The sequence below is a fragment of the Rhamphochromis longiceps genome, linkage group LG22 (assembly GCF_057381845.1).
Source record: "Rhamphochromis longiceps isolate RC_006_pf linkage group LG22, R_longiceps_female_GT1.1, whole genome shotgun sequence".
NCBI lineage: Eukaryota > Metazoa > Chordata > Actinopteri > Cichliformes > Cichlidae > Rhamphochromis > Rhamphochromis longiceps.
This window is the reverse complement of record NC_140577.1, coordinates 28,815,235-28,829,798: the sequence shown is the minus strand read 5'-3', so window position 1 is coordinate 28,829,798 and position 14,564 is coordinate 28,815,235. Positions and strand designations below refer to the sequence as shown.

Here is a 14,564-nt window from a genome sequence, read left to right as displayed (position 1 = left end):
TATTTTCAGAATCTAACAACAGGACCTAAAATTAGCAGCTCAGTAATTTGATGCTAGCCCTGTGTTTAGTGAAATAAATTGTAGATTAACAATGTATTATAACTATATTAACTGAATAAATAAAATGTTTAGTTATTGTTTGTTTTCCTTAATCCTTTCCTCATTACTTTCAACAAATAAAACATTTTATAATGTAATGTGGACCAAGGTGTATGATGTACTAAAATTCTGAAAGAGGATTAATTTTTTATTTCTCAATATGTATAGCATACCAATTAATGGCCATGGCTATACTATAAGCATAAGTATCCACAAAGAACAGGCTTAATTTTGACCGTAACATGTGAATACAATTGAAGCAAAAGTAGAAAATGAAATGAGTAAGAACACACATGCTTAAAATTGAAACAAATTCTGCCCAGCAACATGACATACCGGCGGCGGGAAGGGGGCGCTATCTTTCGCGCCAATGAGACAAAGGAGACAAAGATGGAGGTTACGTCGCCTAGTATGTTGTCAGACCTTACAGTAAGTATCATTTACCAGTTTATCTTAATGTACTGAAAATATGCCGGGTTTCTGGAAGAATGTGAATTTATATAAAATATAGGAGTTTAGAGTTTAAGTTAATTACTGCTTAACTATACCTAGCTAACCTTAATGTAACAGTCTTGCTAACATATCCTACTCTTAATTTTATTATTAGTTCTTGGATTTCGTGCCATACTCCATTAGAGTTAATGTGTTTTGGTAGTATTTTTATGAATTACTTTATTCATGTATTTATCTATTTACTTTATTTATGTATTAGAGTATTCAGAAATTGCTCTTAGAACCAGTGTGGTAGTTGGCTAGCGGCTCCGACAGGCATTATGTTGTCTATGAGCAACGCCAGAGTCAGCACCTAACCGTAGCAGTGTTGAGTAAAATGACAATATTGTCGTTAGCTCTGAATATAGCAAATGTAGTTATCACCGCGACCATTCGTTTACTAGCAGAGAATAGGAATAAAGACTGAGTAACTTTAACATGAAATATACCTCATATTGAGGAGATAATTATTTTTTCAAGCAGTTAAAGCAGTTTTTGCATCTAGTATGATTAACTAAAGTATGTGCACATTCTTTTTTAAGGCTTATTGCTGGAAACATGCTCTGATATAGTTTCTTTTTTATGCAGAACTTCTGAGGAAGTAATAGTCAGTGTTATTTAAAAAACCAAACAACAGCAACTTGACTATGCAAATTATCTTACTTATTTAGCCATGTGTTTCATTTTTTCAGCACACATATGACAACTTAGAATCTGTCAAAGTCCTTGTAACCACTTTTATAGATGAGAAAGAAATTTGTAAAAAAAAAAAAATTCTTATTGTCAGCAGTGCCACAGACATCAGACATCACTATTAGTCAGGATCAGATTTATTCACCAAGTAGCAACTAGAAGATAAAATCAATTTATTTATTATTCAGAATTTCTTTTAGTCATTGCGTTATAATCACGTAGTTAAGAAACCGCCTTCTTCTGCTGCAGCTTTTTGAGTAAACTCGTGCTTTTATGCTCTGTGGAAATTTGCTGTCATGACTTTGAAGATTATTGCAGAGAGGTAAAGTGTCTGGTGTTGCCTTTACACAGTCTACCATTACCACAGAAGAACAAAGTCAACCCCTGAAGTCACTCAGGAAAGCCCCACAGATTCTTAAGGAGTATGAAACCTGTCGGTGCCATCGAGGAGGCTCCTTGTGAAGACTTGCATTGGGGATTTGGTGGAGAGGTGTGGTTAGTAAGTATCGCACTTTACTGTACTTTGTTAAAATTTTGCAATGAATGTTTTCCTTTAAAAATGTTGAAGTGCACAGAAGTAAAAAAGTTTACCTTTGTTTTCCAGTTACCCTCTTAGTGCAGAGAAGCTAACTGTAGCAAAAAGCATCCTCACCACTTTTCCACCCTTAAGTGGCAGGACAGGGGGAAGGATTTGTAAGTAAATTTAGCATTTTAATAATGTAAATTCCACTACATACTGTAAATTGCACTTGTTCCCACTTACTGTGTATCGTTTAACCTTTATCTAATTATTTATTAGAGCTTTTTTTCTCAGTTAAAATTGCTCAGCTGTTACCCATATACCTCTGTCCTTTCTTCCTCAGGAGCCATAACTTCTCCGTTTTGTGGTAAGCTTTTCTTTGGCTGTCACTTCTTCACCTTGACCTGTCTTATTTGGCTCAGCAGAACTGAAATGCTTTTACACACTCACTCACAAAAACTCAGCGATTCTCTGCGCGATCAACCTCTCACATGTTTAAGCTTGCTGCGGGAGATTTCACTTGTCATGTTTGCATAGTAAGCTAACGATTAATAAGACGATGTCAGAGGAATTGGTGCACAAATTATCATCACTCACAGATCAGTACTGTCGCTCTCTATACACAGTTCGCACGATTGCAAAGTGAAAGCAAAAAAACAAGCGCAAATTCAAACGCGACTTCAATATGTCACATATTGACAGTGGCTCACCGATGCCAATGACATAATTACCCAGCTACATTTCCGAAAGAATGCAAAAGCATTGACATATATTTTTCCTACAATAGCCCGACGGGCAGGGAAGAGATAGATTTTGGTAGCCCGACTGAAAAAATCGCTAGCTCCGGGACGTCGGGCTAGCGATATTGCAAGCCCTGTATCTGATTGAGGAATCACTCATCTTTGGAAAAGAGAGTTTATTACAGAGAAATGGCTCTTTCCAAAATAAAAGCTATACTATCCGCTTCTTCTGGGCTATATTCTCAGCAGCATAAGGAGAATCATGTGCTAACAGCTGTCTAAATGACTCGGCTAAAGTTAGTAGCATGCTTGCTTTTTTTTGTCTGCTTCCACTTGTCTTTGCACTAGGATGATGTCGGCGTAAATGTGCAGTCATATTCGTTGTGTTCCCACTAGTGCTTTCAGGTTAATCTCGTTGAAATGACCTTAACGCCACAACACGGCAAATCTCCGTTAACGAGCTACCGCCTATCGCTCCGTGCATGGGGCTAGACGGCCAACACATTAACGAGCTAACTGCGCTAACACACTAGTTCACACCAATGTAATTGAGCATTGCATGGCACATCCAACATACTGTTTTACTTTAGTCCATGACTCGCTTACCTTCAGGGTCATACGTCACATGAAAACCAAAATAATTCCAAACGCCAGATCTGAATGAGAGTGGGGGAGGTCCATCTTGCAAGGAGAGCTTAACTTCTGTCTCACTAGCTTGCCCTGCGCTCTTCCTTCTGACTATGCTGTCTGTGTTGAGCGCTCAGTGGATCTGCGCTCGACAGTGCAGCCTAGGCGGAGTAGTCGAACACAGATTCACTGAGCGCTCAACACAGACAGCATCGTCAGAAGGAAAATTGATAAAATAAATTACAAATGTTGTATTGTTCGATACATATGCGTACCGAACCGAAAGCACTGTATCGAACGGTTCAATATCGATACGAATATCGTTGCACCCCTAGTATTTACCTGAGGAAAGCATTTGTCTACACCTCACTGAATACTATCTTTATCTTCCCCCATCTCCAAGCCTGGAACAAGTATTGCATCGCTTTGCAGTGATCCTGAAGCATCATCCACAACACACCAACCCCAGCTGATATGCATCGGTGATCTAAAGAGGGCAACCAGGCAGTACATCATTGTTGCTAAGAATGACAGAGTAACCATTTCTCTGAATGATGGCCTGACGTGTGCTGTGGATAAGCTTTTCAAACTGTACTGGGTATGTAACTTGTCCTATCCAGCACCACTTGGCTCCGTCTTCACCTTCTTTGAGTTTGTCTATGACCTGCCGCTGTCCACCCAAAGGAAAACCAAAGTACTGGAGCTGATTGCACAGATTAAAGGATGCAAGTAAAATGTTCACCTGTCCAAAATGTAGAGAGTCTCTGTTCACAGAGGTGAGAAACCTCATTTGGCATCTTTGTCAAATACACTGCTTATCAGGACTGACCATTTTTATGCCTATGCAGTGGAAAGGTCAGACAATATGAACTGATTGGCTGAAATTTTTGATTTTTGTATTTAAACCCAAGGTACAAAATTGTATAACCTGGATGCTATATTCGCCAAAATGTATGTTTTTCTGTTTGCATGCAACTGCACATTTGTTAAATGTTGACAATTTGTTGAAGATGACAATTGTTACCTTTAAAAATTTTAATTCATGTATTGTCTGGATTATATCAGAACATTATATATATATATTGAAAAAATTGAAAAATTGAAAAAAGGGCAATCATATATATGATTGCCCTTTTTTCAATTTTTTTTGACATTTTAATGATCTAGAGAGATAGAAAGCTAGTCAGATATGAATTTTGTTTGATTTTGTAAAGTAAAAATTGTGATATAGCTTTGGCTAAAATTGAATTTAAAACATTTTAATTGAAAAGATTCTGACAGTTGTTGTTCATTCAGTTTGTAATGATTTATAATATGCCAAATAAAAAATGGAATTCAATAAGTGTATAATATATACCCATCTTTTTTCTCCTTTTTAAAAAAAAATTGAAATGTACACATTTTAACACATCTTTGTGTCAAAATAACACATCTTTGTGTTTACATTTTTTAACACAGAAGATGTGTTAAAGGAGCAGACACATTAATTGTGTTAAAACTGACACATCATGTGTTGTCCCTAATCTGATGCAGCACATGTGTTAAAATTTAACACATGATGTGTCAATTTTAACACATCCCTTCTAAGAGTGTACCTCCTAAAAACTAAATGATCCTATTAACCTGCTAAAGAATCAAACAGAAAGACACAATTCAGTCACACTATAATGCTAACATGTTTTTTAAATTTATATATTTAACAACATCTGAATAAGTTTTTTTAAGAGGTTCTATAAAGCTTGTCATGAGTAATTAATAGTGTTAAATGTAATATATTTTCTCTTACCTTCAAAAGTAAAGGAGGTAGAAAGCAGGCAGAGAGCCTGTGAAAGATTTGAATTGGTGAGCTACTATTCAAATAGTGGGGTTTATTTTTGGTTCTAGGAAAGCTGAATTGTTTGGGTTGTTCTCAGAATTGAGAAAAGAGGAAAAACCTGTCTGTTAACTGTGCAACAGCCAGTGTAGTATTACCTGGGAGGGTTTATTTATGATCTGTTTAACCCATGAAAACCATACATGGAAGGAAACCATGTATCCATGTCAGATTATTTTTGATATGAGCTTATGAATGTAGTACCATAAATAATGAGAAGAAGAAGAAGCAGAATATCACATGATTTTATTTGTATTCATTATTATTATTATATTTCTTAATATTATATATAATTTAATGCTAGATGGGAAAATGAGTTTCATTCAGTTTCATTTTTGAAAATGATGAATGACTGTTATTATAATTATATTTATTATTTTATTATTGTTTGCAGTAGTTCACCTGTGCTGAAGCTGATGTGATCTACTCCTTTACCAATTCTAATTGGAGTCATTCATACCAGTCATCTCTTGTATAAAAATTGATGCTTTTTGAAATGTTTTAGAATGCCATTCAACCTCTATACACAAACCAGAGGGGAGGATTTGTTTGTTTTTTAATTTTTCATAGTACAAGATGATACTATATTATTAAGAAGGTACCAAAGATGGTATGCTACATTAATGGAGAGAAAACCTCCAGATTCAGACAGCCTCATATGAGCAAGCACTTGGTAACAGTGGGAAGGAAAAAATCTTATAAGAAACCCTCTGCATTGAACTAGACACATTACAAACTGAGGAAGATTAGGAATAATAATTTTTAAATGCAACGTGGTGCAGAAACACCACAGAAATCTTGATAACCTCAAAATTCTTGTGACCATGCAAAGTTTTTCACTCAAAAACTACTCTACCTACTGTATTCTACCTGTATGTGTGGATGTGGAGCAAAGCTTAGAGACGAGCAGGAACACCTTTCTTGTTTAGGGTCAAATTGGTTTGATGTTTGGAGGCGGGCAGTGACGAAATTATAACTTGACCCAAATGCATGAAAGAAAAATGATTTTTTTTAAGGATTTTGCTTGGCTAAAAGTTCCATACGGTGTGATTCCTTTGTCATGTCCTTAATAGCACGTAATATCCTTTTTTGCATTTTCCTGTGGAAAAACAACAATCTCATGCTTACGAATCTCATGAAAATAACACAGAATAGACATTATGAATAAATACAGTCACAATGGTCAAATGTGACTACCTGCTCCTTCACACACACACAGGTGTACAAACAGGTACTCACAGACACACACTATCTTGGTTGGCTGCTGCCTTTAAGCATCTCATGTGTTGTTGGCTTTGTGTGCCACTCAATAAGATTCAATATTTATTATTTACTGCTACCTATGCTTATGTTGGTTGTTGCTGTAGTTTCCCTTCTGTGCTGTTTTCCTGTTTTGCAAAGCAAATAGAGAAGCAGATTTTCAGTGTCTTTTCTCTCTATCCCTCTTTTCCTCTATTTTTCTTTCCCTCTCCTTCTGTTAACTCTCTTCCCAACTTCTCTTTAGTCATATTGTTTCTCTTTTCTGTCCTCGAGTTCTGTCCTTTCTGATTGTAATAACTTCAAATAAAAATAAATTATAAAGAGCAAATAAACTATGACAATCAAGTGGACCAATATAGCAAAAGGTCCACTTGAAAATAATATAAAACTAAAGTAAAACAAAATAAATGAAGACAAAATAAACAGCTGTAGAAAAAAGCAAATAAAACATTAATGCCTTGACAAACTGCTAAAATACACCACATGCAAATACAAACCAGTTCTACACAAGTCTGCACAAGTTCCAGTAAAGACAAGCTTATGCTTGCCACAGTAAAGTAACAGTGCAAATCCTATTCAAAGCAAAACAAGCAAGCAGAGCATGGCTATTAAAGGTTTCACTGTGAAGCAAGATTCATAAAAAAAAGTTCTGTGTCACAGAGGTGGCTGCCTTTTTTACAAGGGAGAAGCATTAGGGTAGCCACAACAAGCTTTTATATGGTCTGTAGTTGATCATGGTACTGCATGTAAGTTAAAAGACTTCATCCGTGATGAAGTCATGAACCAATAATTTTTGATTACTCAGTAGATACTTATTAATGATGCATTTAATTCTCACAGCTGCCCCAAATGCAGGACTCATAAACAAAGGTTAAACTATAAAACAAAATTACTGCAGAATTTAAGGAAGGTATAAAAACAAAGAAACAAAATCAACAAACCTTCAAAGAGGGAAAATGTGAAGGAGGACATGACAAAAGGCAGAGGGAAACTGAAAACTTAAATATAAATAATGGATAATGAGAGGATATAAAACTTGAACCAAAGTACAAGAGAAAAAAACCCAGAAAAAGTCAAATAGGAAAAGAAACTCAAACTTGACCCTGTAGACTGTGACAGTAATAATGTTTTGCTTTTTTATTTTTTTGAATTTCAGAAAGTTGAAGATGTCCATTGTTAAATCCTCCCAATTGATTGAATCTTTGGACTGAAGGAAGGACAATACTCGGTGTATAAATGCTCAATCAACAGTCTTTTATTCCATACAATTCAACACTTTATGAGCATAAACCATGCGGATGAGGAGACATGCATGAAGAGGGTCACAGCAAAATCTCAAAATGGTGGAGGGTTACTCAAACTCTTATAGCCTCTGATGGCCCCCACCTAGTCGTAAAAACCTAAACATACATACTTTCTATCTCCCAGTGAGCCTGAGTTATGACCTTGGCTCCCTGTTTTTCTGCTTCCAACAAAGGTGGTGGTGAAGCTCCTGTGGAATGTGCTCTGTGCTCTCTGCACACAATATTCTCTCCTTAACTCGGCAGTATGAAATGTTTGTTCAGAGTTCGTCATGCAAAGTTAAAGGCATGTGCCTATTTCCACATCACGCTGTGCACCACGTTTACAGGAGATGAATTGCAGAATGGCAGATAGTCAGATTAACGGTATTTTGTCTCTATCTTCAGGTTTTACATGCTTACATTTACACACGCAGTTACTGTCCCTCTATTTAGAAAGGCAGAGGCGTCACGGTGTGATTATTTTACATGTTGTTGTTTTCTGTCCTGTGTAATAACATTCAACATTGCTATCAATACATTTTTCAAATAATGCCTCTCTGTGCAAAATGGGTTTAAAAACATGAACAGCTGTGGGATACTGTTTGTCTGTGATTTGAACCAAGGGAACAAATCCTGGCAGGATCAGCCTGATATTATTCATATCCCACTGTAACTTTACTGTATAAAGAGCTAACATCTCCAAAATGTCAGGAGTAGTTAGTCATAGAACTAAAAATCAAGAATGTAGGATACTGTTTGTCCGTGATTTGAAGAGCCCAGCGCCTGCTCTCGACGCAGGGAAAACCAATTCTGCAGGGGAGACCTACCTTTGCACTTGTGCAATTGAAGCCAAAGGGAAGATATGCTTCAGAAGTGCGGGCCCCACACTTTGGGAAGGTCTGCTCTATAACAAGAAGTATGGTGTGGCTTACAGCAGTATCATGATTCACTCATTCACATTATAGGCATAGGATAACATATGATAGCATAATAATCTCACACCATGAAGAGTCCAGAAAGCTGCATAAGGCTGTCAGTATATTTCATATCTCCAGGGCTTTCTGGAAATGTTCCCACATGTCACTGGTGTGTAATGATGCAAAATAGTAACCACAATTAAAGTTAATCACATCTACAACAGAACTGCTGCAGACAGATATTAGCAATAATGGCATGGTATAAAGGTTTCCAACAAAAAGAAATTTTAAAACGTACAATTTTGTCAATATTTGTACCTTTTTGTATATTAACAACAAAGGTAATTATAACATTTCACTATAAACACAACATGAGTAACAAACAATAACTAAATCAACGTTGCAAGGCAGGACATGTGATCACTGCACTTTCCTGTTTTTTTGTTATTCATGTTGTGGGTTCAAGGTGATTCTTTTTAATCATGTTTTTGTGTGCTATATCCACACCTGTAATCACACCTCTCGACATGCCTCTACTTTTTTTCCCTTAAACCTCCACCCAAGTTCTTAGAACTCTCATCGTACTACGGCCTTCCTATAGGAGGAACGTTTTTAGAAAGTCCCAGAACAGTATGTCAAGTCTTATTATGGGTGTGTGAACATGTTGTTGCAATGAGCATAAATTGGAAATAAATCCAGGCTAAGAGTGCCAGTTTAGTTCATGGTGTGAATAGGCAATAAGGCAGAAATGCAGTGTCCCTGGTCCCAGTCCCACTCTGCACCTTGTCCCTAACCCAAGGTAATCCAATTCCTTCTGAGTTATAACATTGACAAGATTCTCAGAAAAACAATAACTGTGATCTTGACCTTGAGGTGAAGCTGAATATTTTTGCTTTGAGATCAACGTCGGCGTAATTTGAACTTGTCTGCCAGAACCACGACAAAGACTCCGGTAAGGAAGGGGGGGATTATCTGGACCAAAAGCTGGCCTTCTACTGCTCCTCAAATTGATTACACAGAACATCCTCTGAATTGTGTCTAAACTGATCATATCTCTGCTTTGTTTGATATCCAAGAAAGATTTTGTCAATGAAATGTCTCACGGTGACATCAGCATGACGCATGAGGATGAGACAAAAGTTTCCAGTTCAAGAAGTTTCTGCACCACACCTGACAACATGTCTTTGTGTCATTATGTTCTTAACTTTCCTCCTGTTCCAGTAAAGCAGAAATGGTGACTTGAGACTTGCAAATGCGGAGGTGTCAGATGTGGTATTGTAAAGTGATTCATTTATACTTTAGATAGCTCACGGAAAGACACATGACGCAGACAGAGCAGACATGAAATAAAACGTAAAGAGAGGAACGACACAGGAGACAGTGATGAGACAGAGACAAGAAAACACGAACTAGAAATAAACTTAAAGGCAAAAAGAACTAAACTCAAGACTAAACAGTAAAACCTGAACTTCCCATATGGAAAAGATATATATAAATCTTATAAAGTTTGTATCTGTCTTGTGTGAAACTTGTATGAAAAGCATATAAGAGTGAAAACAGATATAAAATCCCTTGAAAAATTATATAATGAAACTTGTATGTTTTGGATACTTACTAAAACAATATATGAAAGTAATGAGAAAGTGGCCACTTTCATGAGTAAATCATGTAAGCCTTATATGATTTACTCATGAAAGTGGCCACTTTCATGAGTAATCACATATAAGTTTTTATTATTTATTTTCCATATGGGTTAAACATCTTAGAAAATGCAGCAAAGGAATCATATTAGTAGTAGTAGTAGAAGTAGTAGGGTCTACCTTACAATATGAAGCACTTTGAAGTGACTGTTTATGTGACTTGGCACTGTATAGACAAAATTAAACTGAATGTAAAACTGAACTGACTGCAAAATAAACATGGCCCTAAAGGCTCTGCCTCCCATTCTACGTTTAACCTCCTCAGACCTGAACTCTTCCACAGCATGCATTTTTAATTTCTCTTTGATATTTGGGCATATTGGGGCCCGATGAATGTGAAAACCAAAGAATTACCTTTTTTTTTTTTTTACCCAATGTTTGTTTCTAAGAAAAATGAGAGATTGGATTAGATTCGATGAAACTTTATTAATCCCTCGGGTGGGTTCCTCCGGGAAACTCAGTTTCCAGTAGCACAGCACCAACAGAAGTTGCATCTTACAGATACAATAAGGGGAATGAGAGTAAGAATATAAGCATAAATATACCATATAGACACATGTACACATATATAAATACAGAATATATAATATGGATAAATAGGATTGCACATTTGAGTGAGTATATTGAATAGTGATTATTGTACATTCGAATATAAGAAAAAATATTGCGAATATTGCACAGTGAAAAAAAGCTCTACAGCTGAGTTGTTCCCGCTCTCCCTAGTCCCCCTGTTTGCCCTCCCTCTCCCCTCCAGTGAGGAGTTAAACAGTCTGATGGTGTGTGGGACAAAGGACTTTTTAAGTCTGTTGGTTTTTGACTTTGGGAGAAGCAACCTGTCGTTGAATAGGCTCCTCTGATCCGTGTGCAGAGGATGCCCAGCATTGTCCATAATTGTCCAGCAGTTTCTTTAATGTCCTTTTCTCTGCCACTGTCACCAGAGTGTCCAACTTCATGCCGACCACAGCAAAATTGAGCATTTGGGTCTAAATAACCAAAAATGTCATGTCCACATATGTGGACGCCAGGTCCTAGGAGGTTAAATACTCTAGGAACCATCAGTAAGCCTGCAGTCTGAGAGCAAAGACACCTATACTACCACATCACCAGTATTGGGGTCAATTACACTCAAAAAAATAACTCTTTAAATGAACATAAAAAAATCATGGAAAGAATTTCCACGTGATTAAATTGCTTTATTTTAGCATTATGCAATTCTGTTACTCCAACTTAATGCACTCAAGTTGGACCAACTTAATTAAAGATTGATGAATCAACGTATTTGCTGCATTTTGATCCAATATATTTTAATAGTGTTGATCCAACTTAAAGAGTTTTGTTCCAACTCAATTCAGTAGGTTTTCTCCAACTAATTTACTAAATTTGGTCCCAGCTTAAGTTAATTGAGTTGAACCAACTCATACAAATTAAGTTATTCCAACACAAGTCTTTAATGCTAATAGAAAGCAATTTAATCACGTGGAAATTCTTTCCATGATTATTTTAAGTTAATTTAAAGAGTAATTTTTTGGAGCATTTAACAAAGTCTAGAGTCTGGTTAACATACATTTCACTATTACATCTAAAAGGTAAATAAAAATTTGTCATACACATCTTTTTGTTTTCTCCAATTTATTGAATTTATAGCAAATTTCACATAATGTATAAAGAATACATGAAATGCAAGTACAAGTTACATAACAGAAAAAAAGTAGTGGACAAAGTGGAAAGTTAACCTGTTAAAACAATTTTTTAACAACAATGAATGGCTGAAGCAGGTGATTTTCCGATGACCAATACAACTACTTTGAAGGTCAACAGATGCACTTTCAAAAAAGAAAATATCTGCAATTATTTTAGGTTCATGGTCCAGATACATGGTGTAGCTGTTGTAATGGGAACATTTCTCAACGAGAAAATAGTGTTTTGAGAACCTGTACTTTGTGTGCTGTTGGATAGTTTGTGTGCATCTAATTCCATAAGAATCTTCTGCAGGACCTCAAAGGTGTACCTGAGTTCCAGAGGGTAGCTCAGGTTCAGTGAATAGACCAGACCAAGCAACATTGTCACTGCAAAAACTACATTGCCCAACTCACCCATCACTTCCACCCCCTCTAGAACAATCACAACATCCTGAGGGTCATCGCCAGGCTCCGCACCCTCTGACCGAATGACACAGATTCCAAAGACTGTCTCTGCTATGGCAGTGGCGATGCTTTTTATCAACTTCCTGTGACAATAAAACAAACAAAAAAGAGATAATGATTTCTCACTAATGTCCATTGCAAACAGTTTTAAAAGTAAATATCTGTTTTACATTAATGTAAAATACCTAAAAGCTTTATTCATTCAAGCCTTATAATAATGTAAATGTAATCAAAATTGACTGCCCGATATTTTTCCTGACTCATGAGAAGTTCATTCAATACCTCAACAATGTCCTGTCTTTCAAAATCTTGTGATAGGGGTGACTGTGGCACAGGAGGTAGAGCAAGTTGTCTACTGGTTTAATCCCTGGCTTCTCTAATCTGATACTAAAACTATCAATGGGTAACATACTGAACCCCAAGTTGCTCCTGATACATCCATTGAAGTGTAAATGTTACATAAAAATCTTGTATGAATGTGTGTATGAATGAGGTTATTATAATGATATTATAATAATGATAGTATAAAACACTCAAAAATGGTGTGTGTAGTATCCAGTGAGAAACTTAAAGCTCTTACTTTTCCTATTTTAAAAGGTATTTTTTACAGCCACCGGTAATTTATAGGAAAACCCCATCCCCTGAAACTTTTTGTATGTAGTTCAAGCTTATCTTTGATCATCTCCTTAGTTAAGGATACAGGCAAGTTAACATACCAGGTAATTCTTCACCAGCTTCTCAGGATCTTCATTCAGGTACACGCAAAGACCTTTGGCGATGTATTCTCTTCTGATTTCAACAGCATCAGTCTTTATACACAGAGGGGGAAAAAAAACAAATATATACGGAAATCCATCTCAACGACCTAGCAGTGGGATTAAAGAACTTTTAGTTGAATTACCAGGAATTTATGAGAAATACAGAGGCTATTGTTTTACGGTCTTAATCTTTTCAAATAGTATTTATGCATTTTAGACAAGTCTGTCATTTTAATATTGTTTTGTAATTTGTGTATTAATTTAATCATGCCATACCCCCAATTCAAGAAAGTTTAGATGATGTGTACATAAAATCAGAATGCAATGGTTTCTTGGTCTCAAAACTATATGTCACTTACAAATGAATATATTACATTTTTAACATGGGAATGTGATAATTTTTAAGAAAAATATTAGCTCACCATGAATTTGATGAACTGGCCTGCCAGCTCTCCAGACCTTTCACCACCTGATAAGATTAAACATTTATTATCTTTACAGGAGGGAACTGCAAGTCTCCAAGTTTATTAAGTAGAAAAATATTTAATTTCAAAAAAATTAAAAAACAGCAAAACATATCTGTTCATGTTTTGTCTTTCCTCCTCAGTGTACTAAAAACACATAAATTGTTAAATAAACCACTGTCCATCAGCAACTTACAAACTTACAAATTTCAACAACCCACACGTAAAATGTAAATTTATCACAACAGTCTCTGTGGTAGAGCCAAACTAGCTTATGTGCAGAGGTTAAGTTATAAACAATATCTATATTTGGAGTAGCTAAGTCTTTCATATTAGGCTATCATGCTAGCATGACATTGTGCTATATTCTTGCACTAACGTGTTAGCTAGCTAGAATGGCATAAACAAACAGATTTTTTTTTTTAAAAAACAAAAAAACAAATGTGAATAAATAGAACTGAAAAGAATCGACAAACTAATGATGCCTTTGTGCAAAAAGTATTTTCATCAAGATGGATGAAGATACATTCACTCTTACCTTTCCAAGATGACCGTGAAGCAAACCATGTGCTTTCCTGCCTCTTGTTGTTTAGAATCTCACGTGATCTTGTGATATCGCGAGTCTTTAAGGCAGCTAACCACTCTTGTTAGATTTTATCATGTCATATCAACAAGAATAAATTTAAGAGGCGCTAAGTTGGTAAATTTCTTGTAGATCTTATATGATTTTATTACGTTCACCTTAGAAACATAAATTCATTGTGTTCAAATTACATGTTAGAGTCTTGTAAATGCAATAACCACCAAATTTCACTTTTTTGAGTGTAGATAAGATGGGGCCTGATTATTCAAGACCTTGTATGTAAGGAGATGAAATTTCAATTTGAATGTGGATTTAACAGGGAGCCAATGAAGGGAAGACAGTTTTGGAGAAATATGCTCTCTCTTTCTAGTCCCTGTCAGTACTTTCACTGCAGCATTTTACTTGTTTAAT

The 14,564-nt window shown here is 36.0% G+C and overlaps 2 long non-coding RNA genes across 2 annotated transcripts; one reads left to right on the top strand and one right to left on the bottom strand.

The window, feature by feature from the left end:
* The first annotated feature begins 469 nt into the window (after positions 1-469).
* LOC146644264 (uncharacterized) lies at positions 470-1,978 on the top strand. The gene is made up of 3 exons (XR_014909433.1): positions 470-528; positions 1,636-1,783; positions 1,889-1,978. It is a non-coding gene; the product is annotated as an uncharacterized LOC146644264 (long non-coding RNA).
* Positions 1,979-11,449: 9,471 nt separating this feature from the next.
* Positions 11,450-14,339, bottom strand: LOC146644263 (uncharacterized). The gene is made up of 4 exons (XR_014909353.1): positions 14,109-14,339; positions 13,529-13,575; positions 13,065-13,157; positions 11,450-12,431 (listed from the first exon to the last, which is right to left on the bottom strand). It is a non-coding gene; the product is annotated as an uncharacterized LOC146644263 (long non-coding RNA).
* Between the last annotated feature and the right edge of the window lie 225 nt (positions 14,340-14,564).